Genomic DNA, 16,635 nt, shown 5'->3' with positions numbered 1-16,635 from the left:
ATAACTCTTTACTTTTTTCTAAAAGAATATTTAAAATTTTTATTTTCTATCCAAAGGACAGTGTGGAATGAATATCTTCAAGACACTATCAAAGGTATAATGTGCCTCAAAGGGGAAGACATTTGTCTTCAGAATAGGAGTGGTTTCACCAGGTGCACACAACAAGAAAACTCATATGGTTATATGTTGATAAATGTTACCAAAAAGACTTAATAAGTATATGCATTCTTTTGAGGTAAAAGGCTTATGTTTTCAGATTTTTATTAAGACCTAAGTAATTGCTCATTTTTACCTGTGCCTTTTATTAGCTGTAATTAATTTTAATTATTGTGCCTGTCCTAGCAATGCACACTTCATATGATATTCATAGATGGGAATCCTCAGGTAATGCCTTATGGAGGGTGTAGGAAGTGCTATGACAATTGATAGAACTTATCTAGCGTTTACATAAATGCGTTGTATCAGTTTACAGAAAAGCAAATGCAGAAACCAGTAATAGGAATAGTGAAGCATGTAGGAAAGTTAAGATTTTTGAAATGATCAGTAATGGAGGAACACATACACACTTGATTTGAGGGGTGCAAACTATTTATGATGTCTGTTGATTGTTTTCTTACAACTATTTTCTCTTCTTTTAATTTTGAAAAGACAGCAATACAACAATAGGTAGTTTCCTATGAAAACAACTTTTTCCCCCAGACTCGGACATGAAGAGTTGAGTTAATGGACGCTGGGATCCTATCTCTTGACAACTCAGGCATCTAGTTATCTGCTGTCTTGTTATCATGGTTGTATGACTTGAGTAGTTTCCTGCGTTCTCCATCAGTGAATAATGGAAGAAATAAGCTTGCTTAGCAGCCATTCATTTCTGCTACATAACATCCAACCATGTCTATTTAAGGCTCAAAACTGAAACAAAGATTGGGCCTGTTAACCCGACCATGTAAGAAAGGCTTAATTTTAAGAGAGACTTCGATCAACAGGAAGCTCCAATAGGAACTGGAGAGAAAGTTAAGCAGTAGCATATCATATGTTTGGAAATGAATGTTCTTCTGTTTCTTCGGAGACTGCCTGCTCCTTTTGTATCTTAATGTTGTGGAACGTGCATTAAGAATAATAAGCCAGGCTTAACCCATGACTAGCTGTGTAAATTGGAACAAATCACTTAAGCTCTTGAGACCCTTTCCTCATCTGCCTTCTCCATCTGGAAGAATGGTCACGAAGACCAAACTTAAAATATTTCTTAAGTTGTAAAAAATTATATATAAACCCTTAAAAGCCTAGATCAATCATTACCCATCAAATAATTGGTTGTAAATAAGGTTTCAGATAATTTGTTAATTTGAATTTTCATCAACTATAACAGAATATTTCATTATGGTATTTTGTTTACGATGTCACAAATCAATTAATAGCTAATACTTATAAAGTGCTCAGTGTGTCCCAGGTATCATTCCACGTGCTTTACATATTAATGTGTTTATATCTACTAATCACTTAATCTTCATTTAACAGATGAAGAAATGGAGGCAGAGAAGGGTTAAATGACTTGTCCAACAATGGCAAAACCAGGCAGTTCTGACTGCTTTCAACCACCAATTATTACATTGTGTTCCCAGGCCACTTGCCCACTTTTCCACAGAAATAATGATCCTTCTTAAGTAACTTAATTTCATTATTCATTCTGCAGCCTTTATCAGAATTAGAGAGCACAGCAAGGTAGAAGTCACTTACCTGTAGGAAATCAAGTATAGAGCACAAATTAGTTGACAAGAAAAAAAACTGGGAAAGCTTCCCAATTTATTCCTCCCTACACCTTCTCAAGGGGCACAGGTTAGAAGCCCATGGGAGACAGGTAGAGAAACATATTATTTCCAAATTTATATATATTTCCAAAAATCTTCATGAACAATATGGACTCATTACACTTCAGTCAGGAAGGGATCTAAATATCATCTTGTCTAAACTCCTTGATAATTTTTGACAAGGGAGCCATGAACATACAATGGAGAAAGGAAAGTCTTTTCAATAAATGGTGTTGGGAAAACTGAACAGCCACATGCAAAAGAATGAAAGTAGAGCATTATCTTACACCATACAAAAATCAACTCAAAACTGATTAAAGACTTGAATATAAGACCCGAAACCATGAAACTTCTAGAAGAAAACCTAGGCAGTATGCTCTTTGACATTGGTCTTAGCTGCATATTTTCAAGTACCTTGTCTGACCGGGCAAGGGAAACAATAGAAAAAATAAACAAATGGGACTACATCAAACTAAAAAGCATCTGCCCAGCAAAGGAAACCATCAACAAAATGAAAAGACGACCTAACAATTGGGAGGAGATATTTTCTAACCATATAAGTGATAAGGGGTTAATATCCAAAATATACAAAGAACTCATACATCTCAACAACAAAAAAACTAACAACCCAATTTAAAAATGGGTGAAAGATCTGAACAGACTTTTCTCCAAAGAAGATATACAGATGGCCAACAGGCACGTGAAAAGATGTTCAACATCATTAACTATCGGGGAAATGAAAATCAAAACTAAAATGAAATATCACCTCATTCCCATCAGAATGGCTATAATTAACAAGACAGGTAACAAGTGTTGGAGAGGATGTGGAGAGAAGGGAACTCTCATACATTGCTGGTGGGAGTGCAAACTGGTGCAGCCACTTTGGAAAACAGTATGGAGCTTCCTCAAAAAATTGAGAATAGAACTGCCGTATGATCCAGCTATTCCACTGCTGGGTTATTTATCCAAAGAACATGAAAACACGAATGCATAAACATACATGCCCCCCTATGTTCATTGCAGCGTTATTCACAATAGTCAAGACTTGGAAGCAACCTAGGTGCCCATCAAAGGACGAATGGATAAAGATGTGGTATATATACACAATGGAATACTACTCAGCCATAAAAAATGATGAAATCTGGCCATTTGTGACAACATGGATGGACCTTGAGGGTATTATGCTAAGCAAAGTAAGACAGAGGGAGAAAGTCAAATACCATATAATCTCACTCGTAAGTAGAAGATAAAAACAATGACAAACAAACAGATAGCAACAGAGATTGGATTGGTGGTTACCAGAGGGGGAGGGAGGAGGGAGAAGGAAGGAAAGGGAGATTAGTCACATGTGTGTGGTGGTGGAGGGTAATTAGTCTTTGGGTGCTGTTCATGATGTAATCTACACAGAAATCAAAATATAATGATGTACACCTGAAATTTATATAATGCTATATACCAATGTTACACAATAAAAGCACTATAATAAAATGTAGGAGTCACCCAAACAATAAACTCCTTGATGCTTAAAACTCTTCACAATATTCCTACCAAATGAATGTCCAACCTGTGCCTGACACTCTCTAGTGTGATGGCAGCCTTTTCATTTGGCATTTATTTAACAAATACTGATGCCTACTGGGAGAAGAGCCAAGATGGCGCCGTGAGTAGTCCTCTTTGTCTCTCGCCCTTCGAGTCTACAATTATTTGGACACTTATCGCTTGACAAAGGATATCCAGACAGCATCTCAGGACGTCTGAGACACCCACGCGACTATACATCGGAAGGCGGATGGACTTTCCTCCGGGAGGATGTGGAAATAGGTGAAAACTCTCCGACCCCGACGGGCAGCCTAGTACCCGCAAGCGGCTTTCTTCCAACGGACGCCCCCAGAGGATCCACACACATCTAGGGCAGGAGCGAGAACACAACAGAGGAGCGACGGTGGAAACAGGTGACCAGAACCCTACCTAAACCCCCTGCAATTACTCCTAAACGCAGAGGGAAACTTTGGAGTTGCACACCTGAGCCCGCGGGGAGAGTCTCTCCCCGCCATTGGCGGGGAGACCCAGCCTGGTGCTCGGGGCGCCCGGAGGGTCCCAGAGAGAGACACGGAGGGCACGGAGATCTCCCAGCTGCCGTTGCCCGCCCCGTGGGACTAGGGATTGCCGGAGATCTCAGAGAGGACCGGGGCCGGGGGAATTTTCAAAGGCTGGTCCTGCGACCCGGAGGGGAAGCGCCGGAGCTCCGCCCGGGCAGCAGACAAAACTCTCTGTCTGCCGTTAGCAGAGGGGCCACGCTGAGCATTCACGGCTCCGGGAGAGGCCCGGAGAGAATCCCAGAGGGAGGGGCAACCCCCAGCTGCCGTTGCCCACCCCGTGAGGCTAGGGATTGCCGGAGATCTCAGAGAGGACTGGGGCTGGAGAGAGTTCCAGAGACCCAGCTTAGTAGCCTAGGGGGAAACCCTACAGGCTCACAGCAGCCTTAGGGAAAGCCTCTGCACAGCACCAGTAGAAGGCACCCAGCCGCCAGCCACAAGGCTGGAAGACCCCAGGGCAAAAGCAGCATAGCTAGGTGTACTAACCACAGACTGTAGAAGATGCCAATAGCTCTCCTGCGACCCATAGAGGACAAGTGAGATTTGGTGGGTGCCGACAGCAACGGAGCGACAAATATAAGTGATCCCACCCCTGGCCGCTGGAAAAGCCCATAACACCGTTGCAGACCCCAAGGAGAGAGCACATCTAGGTGGGCTGCAACAGTAGGCACCTGCAGCCTGAAGCCCCCCTGTGACGGCCCCCACGGGAGAGGAGGGAATCCAAAGGGCCACTGTGGCTACGAAGAGGGGCCCAGGCCCAGTTAGCAACTACGGACAGGGTTCCTGGTTGGTGAAATATAAACAGCTGCTCCTCCCACCGCAGCAGCTGAAACAAGTGAAAGGAGCAACTAAACTCTATCTCCATGCGGAGGCACAAATCAACAACATCAAGCAATATGAAAAAATACATTAAATCTCCAGAACAGAAAGAAAGCAACAAATACACAGAAAACAATCCCAAAGAAAATGAGATATATAACCTAAATGACGATGACTTCAAAACAGCCATCATTAAGATTCTCAATGAGTTAAGAGAGAATTCTGACCGACAACTCAACGAGTTCAGGAGCTATGTCACAAAAGAGTTTGATACGATAAAGAAGAACCAAACAGAAATATTGGAAATGAAGAACACAATAGAGGAGATTAAGAAAAATCTAGATGCTCTGAACAGTAGGGCCGATAATATGGAGGAAAGAATTAGCAATTTGGAAGATGGCAATATAGAATTGTTGCAGGCAGAGGAGGAGAGAGAAGCAAGACTTAAAAGAAATGAAGAAACTCTCCGAGAATTATCAGACACAATTAGGAGATGCAACGTAAGGATTATAGGTATACCAGAGGGAGAAGAGAAGGAGAAAGGGGCAGAAAACCTATTCAAAGAAATAATGGCTGAGAACTTCCCAAATCTGGTGAGGGAGATGGATCTTCAGGTGACAGAAGCCAATAGATCTCCAAACTTTATCAATGCAAGAAGACCAACTCCACGGCATATAGTAGTGAAGCTAGCAAAAGTCAACGACAAGGAGAAAATATTAAGGACAGCCAGGCAAAAGAAACTAACCTACAAAGGAACCCCCATCAGGCTATCAGCAGATTTCTCAGCAGAAACTTTACAGGCTAGAAGAGAGTGGAATGATATATTCAAAAATCTGAAGGACAAAAATCTACAGCCGAGAATTCTCTACCCAGCGAAAATATCCTTCAAATACGATGGAGAAATAAAAACTTTCCCAGATAAACAAAAATTAAGGGAGTTCATTGCCACAAAACCTCCTCTTCAGGAAATCCTCAGGAAAACCCTCATTCCTGAAAAATCCAAAAAAGGAAAGGGGCTACAAAACCAAGAGCAGAGGAGATAAGTAGAAGGACAACAACAGAGAGTAGCAGCTCTACATCAGAACAGATTAAACCATGGGACGAGAAACAAAGGAAACTGAAGAAAACCGGAAAACAAGACACAAAATGGGAGTGGTAGGCCCCCACGTCTCAATAATCACTCTCAATGTAAATGGATTGAACTCCCCAATCAAAAGACACAGAGTGGCAGGATGGATCAAAGAACAAGATCCAACAATATGCTGCCTCCAGGAAACACACCTCAGCCCCAAAGACAAACACAGACTCAGAGTGAAGGGATGGAGAACAATACTCCAAGCTAATAATGAACAAAAGAAAGCAGGTGTCGCTATACTAATATCAGACAAGGTAGATTTCAAAGCAAAACAGATAAAGAAAGATAAAGAGGGACAGTATATAATGATAAAAGGGACTCTCCACCAAGAAGACATAACACTTATAAATATATACGCACCCAACACAGGAGCACCAAAATTTGTAAAGAAACTCTTAATAGAACTAAAAGAAGACATCAACAACAATACAATAATAGTAGGGGACCTCAACACACCATTAACACCAATGGACAGAACATCCAGACAGAAAATCAACAAGGAAATAATAGAATTAAATGAAAAATTAGACCAGATGGACTTAATAGATATATATAGAACACTTCATCCAAAAACAGCAGGTTACACATTCTTCTCAAGTGCACATGGAACATTCTCAAGGATTGACCATATTTTGGGAACCAAAGCAAACATCAATAAATACAAGAGAGTTGAAATAATATCAAGCATCTTTTCTGATCATAACGCTATTAAACTAGAAATCAACTACAAGAAAAAAGCAGAGAAAGGTGCAAAAATGTGGAGACTAAACAACACGCTTCTCAACAAACAATGGATCATTGAAGAAATTAAAGAAGAAATCAAATATTATCTGGAGACAAATGAAAATGAGAACACGACATACCAAATCATTTGGGATGCAGCAAAAGCAGTCCTAAGAGGGAAATTCATCGCAATACAGGCTCACCTCACTAAACAAGAAAAAGCTCACGTAAGCAACCTCAAACGACACCTAACGGAACTAGAAAAAGAAGAACAAACAAAGCCCAGAGTCAGTAGAAGGAGGGAAATAATAAAAATAAGAGCAGAAATAAACGATATTGAAACAAAAAAGACAATAGAAAGGATCAATGAAACAAAGAGTTGGTTCTTCGAAAGAATTAACAAAATTGACAAACCCCTAGCCAGACTCACCAAGAAAAGAAGAGAGAAAGCGCAAATTAATAAAATCAGGAATGACAGAGGAGAAATCACAACAGATACCAATGAAATACAAGAGATCATAAGAGAATACTATGAAAAACTATATGCCAACAAATTGAACAACTTGGAAGAAATGGACAAATTCCTAGACTCCTACAATCTCCTCAAACTGAATCAGGAAGAAATGGAGAATCTGAATAGACCAATCACAAGTAAGGAAATAGAAACGGTAATCAAAAACCTCCCCAAAAACAAGAGTCCAGGACCAGACGGCTTCTCTGGAGAATTCTACCAAACATTCAAAGAAGACTTAATACCTATTCTCCTCAAACTGTTCCAGAAAATTGAGAAAGATGGAGAACTCCCTAACACATTCTATGAAGCCAACATCACTCTGATCCCCAAACCTGACAAGGACAACACAAAGAAGGAGAACTACAGGCCGATATCACTGATGAACATAGATGCAAAAATCCTCAACAAAATTTTGGCAAACCGATTACAGCAATACATCAAAAAGATTATACACCATGATCAAGTGGGATTTATACCAGGGACACAGGGATGGTTCAACATCCGCAAGTCAATCAACGTGATACACTACATCAACAAAATGAAAAACAAAAACCACATGATCATCTCAATAGACGCAGAGAAAGCATTCGACAAGATCCAACACCCATTTATGATAAAAACCCTCAGTAAAATGGGTATAGAAGGAAAGTACCTCAACATAATAAAGGCCATATATGATAGACCCACAGCCAACATCATACTCAATGGACAAAAGCTGAAAGCCATCCCTCTGAGGACAGGAACAAGACAAGGGTGCCCACTTTCACCACTCCTATTCAACATAGTACTGGAGGTGCTGGCCAGAGCAATTCGGCAGGAAAAAAAAAATAAAAGGAATCCAAATAGGTAACGAAGAAGTAAAACTCGCGTTGTTTGCAGACGACATGATCTTATACATAGAAAACCCCAAAGAATCCACAGAAAAACTATTAGAAATAATCAACAACTACAGCAAAGTAGCAGGGTATAAAATTAACGTGCATAAATCAGTAGCATTTCTATACACTAACAATAAACTAACAGAAAAAGAACTCAAGAACTCTATCCCATTCACAATCGCAACGAAAAGAATAAAATACCTTGGGATAAACTTAACCAAGGAAGTGAAGGATCTATACAATGAAAACTACAAGACTTTCTTGAAAGAAATAGGCGATGACATAAAGAGATGGAAAAACATTCCTTGCACATGGATTGGAAGAATAAACATAGTTAAAATGTCCATACTACCTAAAGCAATATACAGATTCAATGCTATCCCAATCAGAATCCCAAGAACATTCTTCACAGAAATTGAACAAACAATCCTAAAATTCATATGGGGGAACAAAAGACCACGAATTGCTAAAGCAATCCTGAGCAAGAAAAACAAAGCCGGCGGAATCACAATCCCCGATTTCAAAACATACTACAAAGCTACAGTGATCAAAACAGCATGGTACTGGTACAAAAACAGGTCCACAGATCAATGGAACAGAATTGAAAGCCCAGAGATAAAACCACACATCTATGGACAGCTAATCTTCGACAAAGGAGCAGAGGGCCTACAATGGAGAAAAGAAAGTCTCTTCAACAAATGGTGCTGGGAAAACTGGACAGCCACATGCAAAAGATTGAAAATCGACCATTCTTTTTCACCACACACCAAAATAAACTCAAAATGGATCAAAGACCTAAAGATTAGGCCTGAGACAATAAGTCTTTTGGAAGAGAATATAGGCAGTACACTCTTTGACATCAGTTTCAAAAGAATCTTTTCGGACACTGTAACTCCTCAGTTGAGGGAAACAATAGAAAGAATAAACAAATGGGACTTCATCAGAATAAAGAGCTTCTTCAAGGCAAGGGAAAACAGAATTGAAACAAAAAAACAGCTCACTAATTGGGAAAAAATATTTACAAGCCACTTATCCAACAAAGGGTTAATCTCCATAATATACAAAGAACTCACACTGCTTAACAACAAAAAAACAAACAACCTGATCAAAAAATGGGCAGAGGACATGAACAGACATTTCTCAAAAGAAGATATGAATATGGCCAATAGACACATGAAAAGATGTTCATCATCGCTAATCATCAGGGAAATGCAAATCAAAACTACACTAAGATATCACCTTACCCCCGTTAGATTGGCAAAAACATCCAAAACCAAGAACGACAAATGTTGGAGAGGTTGTGGAGAAAGAGGAACCCTCATACACTGTTGGTGGGAATGCAAACTGGTACAGCCACTATGGAAAACAGTATGGAGATTTCTCAAAAAGTTAAAAATAGAAATACCCTATGACCCAGCCATCCCATTACTGGGTATCTATCCTAAGAACCTGATATCAGATATCTCAAGAGTCCGTTGCACCCCTATGTTCATCGCAGCATTATTTACAATAGCCAAGACGTGGAACCAGCCTACATGCCCAGAAACTGATGATTGGATAAAGAAGATGTGGTATATATACACAATGGAATACTACTCAGCCATAAAAAAAGACGAAATTGGCCCATTCACAACAATGTGGATGGACCTCGAGGGCATTATGTTAAGCGAAATAAGTCAGTCAGAGAAAGACGAACTCTATATGACTCCACTCATAGGTGGAAATTAGTATATTGAGAAGGAGATCTGATCGGTGGTTACCAGGGAAAAGGGGGGGTGGGGGGAGGGTACGGAGGGGGAAGTGGTGTACCCACAACATGACTAACAAAAATGTACAACTGAAATTTCACAAGCTTGTAATCCATCATAACATTAATAAAAAAAAAACCTGGATACAAGAATGCTCACGGGAGATGATTTAAACAAGAATATGGAGACAACCTAAACATCCAACCCTGGGGAGAGGTTAAATCAAGTATGGTAATCCATACCACAGAAGAGCACAATATAACCTGTAATATATATGAAATGAAATGGAAAGATTCCCAAAATGTGCAATTTTAGAGGAAAAACAATCACAGAACAAAATATTCCAAACTATCTTTAAAAAAATAAAAGCCCATATGTGTTTATAAATGCACAGAAAAATGCCTGGAAGAACACAAATAAAACTTCTATTTAGAGAGAAGAGCGGAATGGATGGGATAAAGGGACACTCATTTTTCACTCTAGCTAAGTGTGTAGTTTGATTTTTCCCCCAACACAAACATTAATTACTTTTATAATTTTAAAAATGAAAAACATAATGTGTGTGACATGTGGCATGTAACTAGCTGATAAAGCAATGTGCTAAGTAAAACAGATCCAATGGCTTTTCTAAAGTCACAGCCTAAGCTAACAGGTGTTTAATAAAGACTACTGCTAAACAAACAAAAAAAAAAAATACTGATGCCTACTATGTTTCAGTCAAGGTTCTGGGCACTAGGATTCAGCGGTAAGCCAAAGACAAGATCTCTGCCTTACCTTTATTTCAGAAGACAGATAATAACATCAGGCAAAGACAAGTGCTCTGAAGACAGCAGTGCAGGGTGAGGAGATAGAGACTGATGGGGGTGTGTTGGAACTACTTTTTAAAGGATGGTTAGAGAAAGACTCTCTGAGGAAGTGGCATTTCAGAGAGACCTGAATGAAAGGAGGGAGTGGGTAGTTGTTCCAGGCAAAAGGAATAGTAAGTGCAAAGACCTTGAGGCAAGCGTGACCTTAGAGTTTGTGGAATGACAAACAAGCCCAGTGTGGCTACAGCAAACTGAGAGAGGTAGAGGAGGTTGGGAGACTAGAGAAATGCACAGGAGCTAAATCCTGAGGGTCTGTAGGTCATAGTAAGGACTTTGGGTTTTGTTTTGAGTGTTACGAGAAGCCATTGAAAGTTTTGGGGACGGGCATGCCATGTTGATGATTTACATCTAACGAGATCCCTTTGGTAGACATTTGTAGTAGGGTAAGAGTGGAAGCAGGATGGCCACTGTGATAGAAAAGATTCGGTGGTGGGTTAGACCAGGGGGACAGCAGTGTAATCTTTGGACAACAGTTTGGAAAATGTTTCTTACATAGAATTGAAATCTGCCTCCTTAAAGATTTTGCTCATTAGTCCTTGTTCTACTAAGAGACAAACAGGAAAAAGCTAATGCTTCTACCCAGGATGCCTCTTCCCATATTTGAAGGTAACTTTTATTTTTCTGAGTGTTTATTTCTTCTGATGTGTCTTTCCGTTCCTTCACCAATCAGTCCTTTCTTACAACATGATAATGTGGCTCCTTTCAAAAGGATGAGGCGTAGGTTGAATGTGCTATTTCTCGGATGGTCTGATCATCCCAGACTACATAAGAACTATCATTTCCCTTTTTCAATATATAATATGCATATTAATGCAATCTAAGATCTCCACAGACTCTTTGCAGTCAATCTTACTTCTATATTTTCACTTATTATCTGTGAGCCATATCTTCAGCTTAAAACATTATCCTGAATCAGATTTATAACTGCCTACTAGACATCTTTTCTCTCTTTTTAAAAAAATATTGCCTGGATAGCTCAAATATAATGCATCCAAAATGGAGTCTATCATTTTTACTTCATAAATTAGCGTCTCATTCATTATTCTCTCTCGCTTCTATGGAAGGAAATGGCACATCCAAATACCAAGTACCATAAAGCAAGACTTGGAATTATTCAGAAACGGTCCCTCTTTACCATCAAATCCACTGCTTCGTTAACTTAAAAACCCTATAGTGGATCCCATTGTCCTAAGATAAAGGGAAATTCCGTACGAGGGTTAAAAGGCTCTTCAAGACTTTGCTGCCTTTTCTTGCTTCCACTTCATTTCTTACTATTCTCCCTCGCTCTTCTCATTCCTCCCAGAGTAGATTTATTTCACTTTTTTAGATGAGACACACGCTGTCCCTTGCCTGGGAGGGATTTATCCATTTTCCCTAGCTTGGAACCTCTCCTGCCATGCATCATCTTCTTACTTTACTGACTCCAATGTGTAGACTATCAGATCTCTTCTAAAACCTCCTTCCTTAAGGAAGGCCTTCCTGATCTTTGAGATGAGGTTAGCTCTCCCTGTTATGTATTCAAGTAGCACCCTCTAAAGTCACATTTATAATATTTATTAATGCCATATCCTCTCTGAGATTGTAAGTACCATAAGGCCATGTCTATTTTGTTTATGGCTGGTGGAACCTAGCACAGTGCTTGACACATTGTGTGGGCACTCAGTAAATATTTGTTGATTGAATGAATGAAATGTACTATGGTGGCCACATTCAGTAATCTTTCACCTTGAACTATTTGTAATTCCTTGAAAGTGTCATGTTTCAAGCTATTATGATGGTTCCTATGCTGTTTTCCTTTCCTGGAATACTCTATGCCTTTCATTGTCTTGTTAACTTTCCAATTATTACTCAAAACTGAGGTACATAATACATAATAAAAACCAAAGTTAAAGAATTAATCAGGTGGAAAACTTATAGGCTTACATGCTTATGTTAATGTTTGAAAAAGATTGAAGATAAAATGACACAATTCAATTAGATAGAAAAACAGCAAAGCAAAAGAAAAGTACATCTGAAAAACTTAGAATTGGTTTTTTGAAAAGCCCACCTACAAAATAGAGAAGAGAGAGAATACAAGCTATATTATGAGTAAGAAATAGATTTAATCACAGATATGAAGGCAGTAAAACATGTACAATCCTATGTGAAATGCATTTGAAAATAAAATCCCTACAGAATTAAGAATAATAAAACTTGATAGCTAATGCTAAATTTTATTTTGAAGACAAATAACAAAATATTACTATGAAAATGTGAAAGAGGATATTTGTTCTAACCATAAATATACTACGAAGCTATTTATACCATAATCAAAACACTAATATATTAGGGGCTTCTGATTACAACTGGCAGGCAGAACACACTTATTTGCTGGCTCTCCTTCTCTAACCCTAATAACAGGATAGTAAAATAATGAGCTAAAGATTTAGCTAAATATTGCTGAATACTAAATATTCAGAAACATGATATAAGGACACCATCAGAGGATAAGCAGTTTCACAAAATTCCATAGACAAAAAGAAGTAAGAATAGAGCTAAAGATATTTCATTAAAATTGTGTTTAAGAAACACTTCTTCAGTCAATTTCTTTTTTTCTCCTACCTCCTCCCCATCCGCAGTGCTTTCCCAGCTCAGGCAACCCAGAATTTTACCTGCAGGTAAAAACCCAAAACATCCTGCCTCTAAACGTTTGGAAGAGCTCCTGAGGAGAAGTGGGGCTACAAGAGTAAGGTTCTTCCTCTGGCATTATTATTCTAGTAATAATACTTGTATTGGTCCTTATTTTGGAGACCTCTGGAGCCTAAAGAGTGGCTCTCTACTTATTCACCTTAAGGTGAAGAATGGCTTCACAATCAGGCAGCTTTACTACAGTTTGGGGAGATTCAGTGGGAAAACATACCTACATATACCAGCTACTTAGAAAAATCACTGCTGTGTTCTGTCCATTCATAGGGCTTAACTTTCCAAACTTCCCAAACTTGACTACTCTAAATTGGATTCTGGCCAAGATAGAGTAACAGGGACCGGATTTATCCTCCTTCCTTAAACAATTAGAAACTCTACAAAACATATGCCACAACTCTTTTTAACATTGGACACATGCAGTGCAGGACTGTGATCCATGAGGAAAAGGAAACAATTGAGGTGAACCCCGCAATTGCTTTTTGTCTAGAGGCAGTTTCTGGACTGGAGAGGATGGAGGGGAGTCTCAGAGTACGGTGGCCTTGCTGAATTGAAACAAAAATTGGAACCCAAGGAGTCTAAAGTGGCTGGAATTTGTGGGGTAGAGTTCTAAGAGGGGAAAGAGCTACACAGGAAAAGAGTTCAGAATTCTGCATAGGAGTCCCCTTACCTCTGCTGACTACTAAGACATGCAAGCATCAAGTTAAATTCCAGGAGGCAGGGAAAAGAACAACTGGGGGCCTGTCAGCGAACAGGTTCCCACAGCTCACAGAGGGCCAGAAATCATTTGAGGCTGGGAAGTTCCCATCAGCCAGTGGAGAGTTGTCAATTTCTCAGGGCATTCAGTGGAGATTCTAGAGGATCTAGATTAGACTAAAGGTTACACTAGACCCATCCTAAAAAAAGTTTAAAGGCAAGCCTCAAAAGGATTAAATTAAAACAGAAGTAATGTAACACCTAACACAACCAATCCCAACAATCTGTAAAGGAAAACAACAAAATCCGGACAATCAACAATGTAAAATTCACAATGTCCATCTTCCAATAAAAAACTACCAGAAGCAAGAAAATGTGACCCATAACCAGGAGAAAAATCAGTGAATAGAAACAAATCCAAAAATGGTAGAGAAGATGGAATTAGCAAACAAGGATGTTAAAATAGCTTCTATAACTGTGTTAATGTATGTAAAGGAAAATATGAACACAATGAGGAGAGAAATGAAAGTTATAAACAAGAACCAAATGGGAAACCTAGAGATGAAAAACAAAACATCTGAAATGGAAAACTTTAGTAAATGGGAAAAATAGCAAATTTATCATCGCAAAAGAGAAAGACTAGTAAACTTTTGAAGATATATTAATAGAAAGTATCCAAAGTGAAATAGAGATAAAAGACAAACAAAAATGAACAGAACACCAGTGAGCTCTAGCACAATATTAAATGGTCTAACATATGTGTAATCGAGTCTCAGAAAGGCACAGAGAGACAAAGATTTGAAGAAATAATGGCTGAAATTTTCCAAATATGATGAAAATTATAAATCCCAGATGCCCTAGGAAACACAAGCAGGATAAACACAAAGAAAATGCACACCAAGACACATCATAATAAAATTACAGAAAACCAGTGATAAAGAGAAGAATCTTAATGTTGGTCAGAGAAAAAAAGACACACTATATACAAGAATTCTTATCAGAAACCAGGCAAGTCAGAAAACAATGAATGACATCTTCCAAGTGCAGAAAGAAACTGCCAACTCAGAATTCCATATTCGTTGAAAAATATTTTCAAAAAGTTAAGGTAAAATAAAGACCTTTTTTTTTTTGGTGAGGAAGATTGTCCCTGAGCTAACATCTGTGCCAATCCTCCTCTATTTTGTATGTGGGATGCTGCCATAGCATGGCTTGATGAGTGGTATTAAGGTCTGTGCCCGGGATCCGAACCCTGGGCCTCCAAAGCAGAGCATGTGAACTTAACCACTATGCCACCGGCCCAGCCCCAAGACTTTTTGAGAAAAAGAAAAGCTGAGACCTGCATTACAAGAAATGTTAAGGGAAGTTTTCAAGCAGAATAAAAATTGTATCAGATGGAAGCTTGGATCTACTCAAAGGATGCTGGAAATCATAAACGTGTAGTTAAATATGAAATACTTTTTTCCTCATGGTTTAATTTCTTTAAAGAGGCAGAAATAATTTACTATTTATAGTAAAAATATGAAATTTGTGTTATGGGGTTTATAACATATATAAAGGTAAAGGCTAAACAATAATAGCATAAAGAATGAGAAGAAGGAAATAGAAATACGTTATTGTAAGATTCTTCCATTGTATATGAACTGATATAATATTATTTGGAGCAGGTCTGTGGTAAGGCAAAGATCTATATTACAACTCTAGAGAACCTTTGAAAAGTAAACAAAGAGGGATATCTAATAAGGCAAAACAGAGAGAAAATGGAATCCTAAATACTTAATCCAAAAGAAGGTAGGAAAAGAAATAAAAGGAACAAAATAGGTGGCACAAATGGAAATCAAATAGATGGATGCTAGTTAATTACTTTAAACCATATTTATAATTACATTAAATATAAATAGCTAAACACTTCTCTTTAAAGGCATAGATGGTCAGACTTTATAACAAGAAAGTGCTATCTATATGCTTCCTAAAACAAACCCACTTTAAATGCAAAGACAGAGATAGGTTAAAAGTAAAAGGATGCACATTGTCTTTTTAGTTACCTTGTTTTATATTGTCAATGTTTTTAACACAAATATTCTATTTTGTAACTATAATTCTCTCAATTCTTTAATCCTAGTTCTGTATTTAAGTGGATACAGTGCTCATCATTAGTCCTTTTCTCAATACTTGAATTCTTTGTTTGATTTCAGGATTTAGTCATCAATTTTTCATGGTATATATTTATTCTTTGACTATTAAAATTGTTTCCTAGTGATTCACCATTACAAAGAAAAGTAAAAAGATGCAGAAACATGTACTATGCAAACAGTCTTCTAAGGACAACTGGGGGATCTATATTAATATCAATCAAAGGCTTTACAGAATATCACTAGGGACAGAGAGGGTCATTTCATATTAATAAAGGGATCAATTCACCAACGGGACATAATAGTGCTAAAAGTGCACACATAAGAGAGCTTTAAAACAGAAGAAACAAAAACTGATAGAATGGGCACACCGACTTCTCTATTCCTGTATCAGTAACTGTTAGAACAAGTAGACAGAAGATCAGTCAGGATACAGAACACTTGATCAACACTGTCAACCACATTACTTAATTGACATTTATGAACACTCCACCCAACAATGGCAGAATATACATTTTCTTCAAGTTCACATGAAACATTAACC

The sequence above is a fragment of the Equus asinus genome, chromosome 27 (genome assembly GCF_041296235.1).
Source record: "Equus asinus isolate D_3611 breed Donkey chromosome 27, EquAss-T2T_v2, whole genome shotgun sequence".
In the NCBI taxonomy this organism is placed as follows: Eukaryota; Metazoa; Chordata; class Mammalia; order Perissodactyla; family Equidae; genus Equus; species Equus asinus.
Note: the sequence above shows the minus strand (reverse complement) of the source record.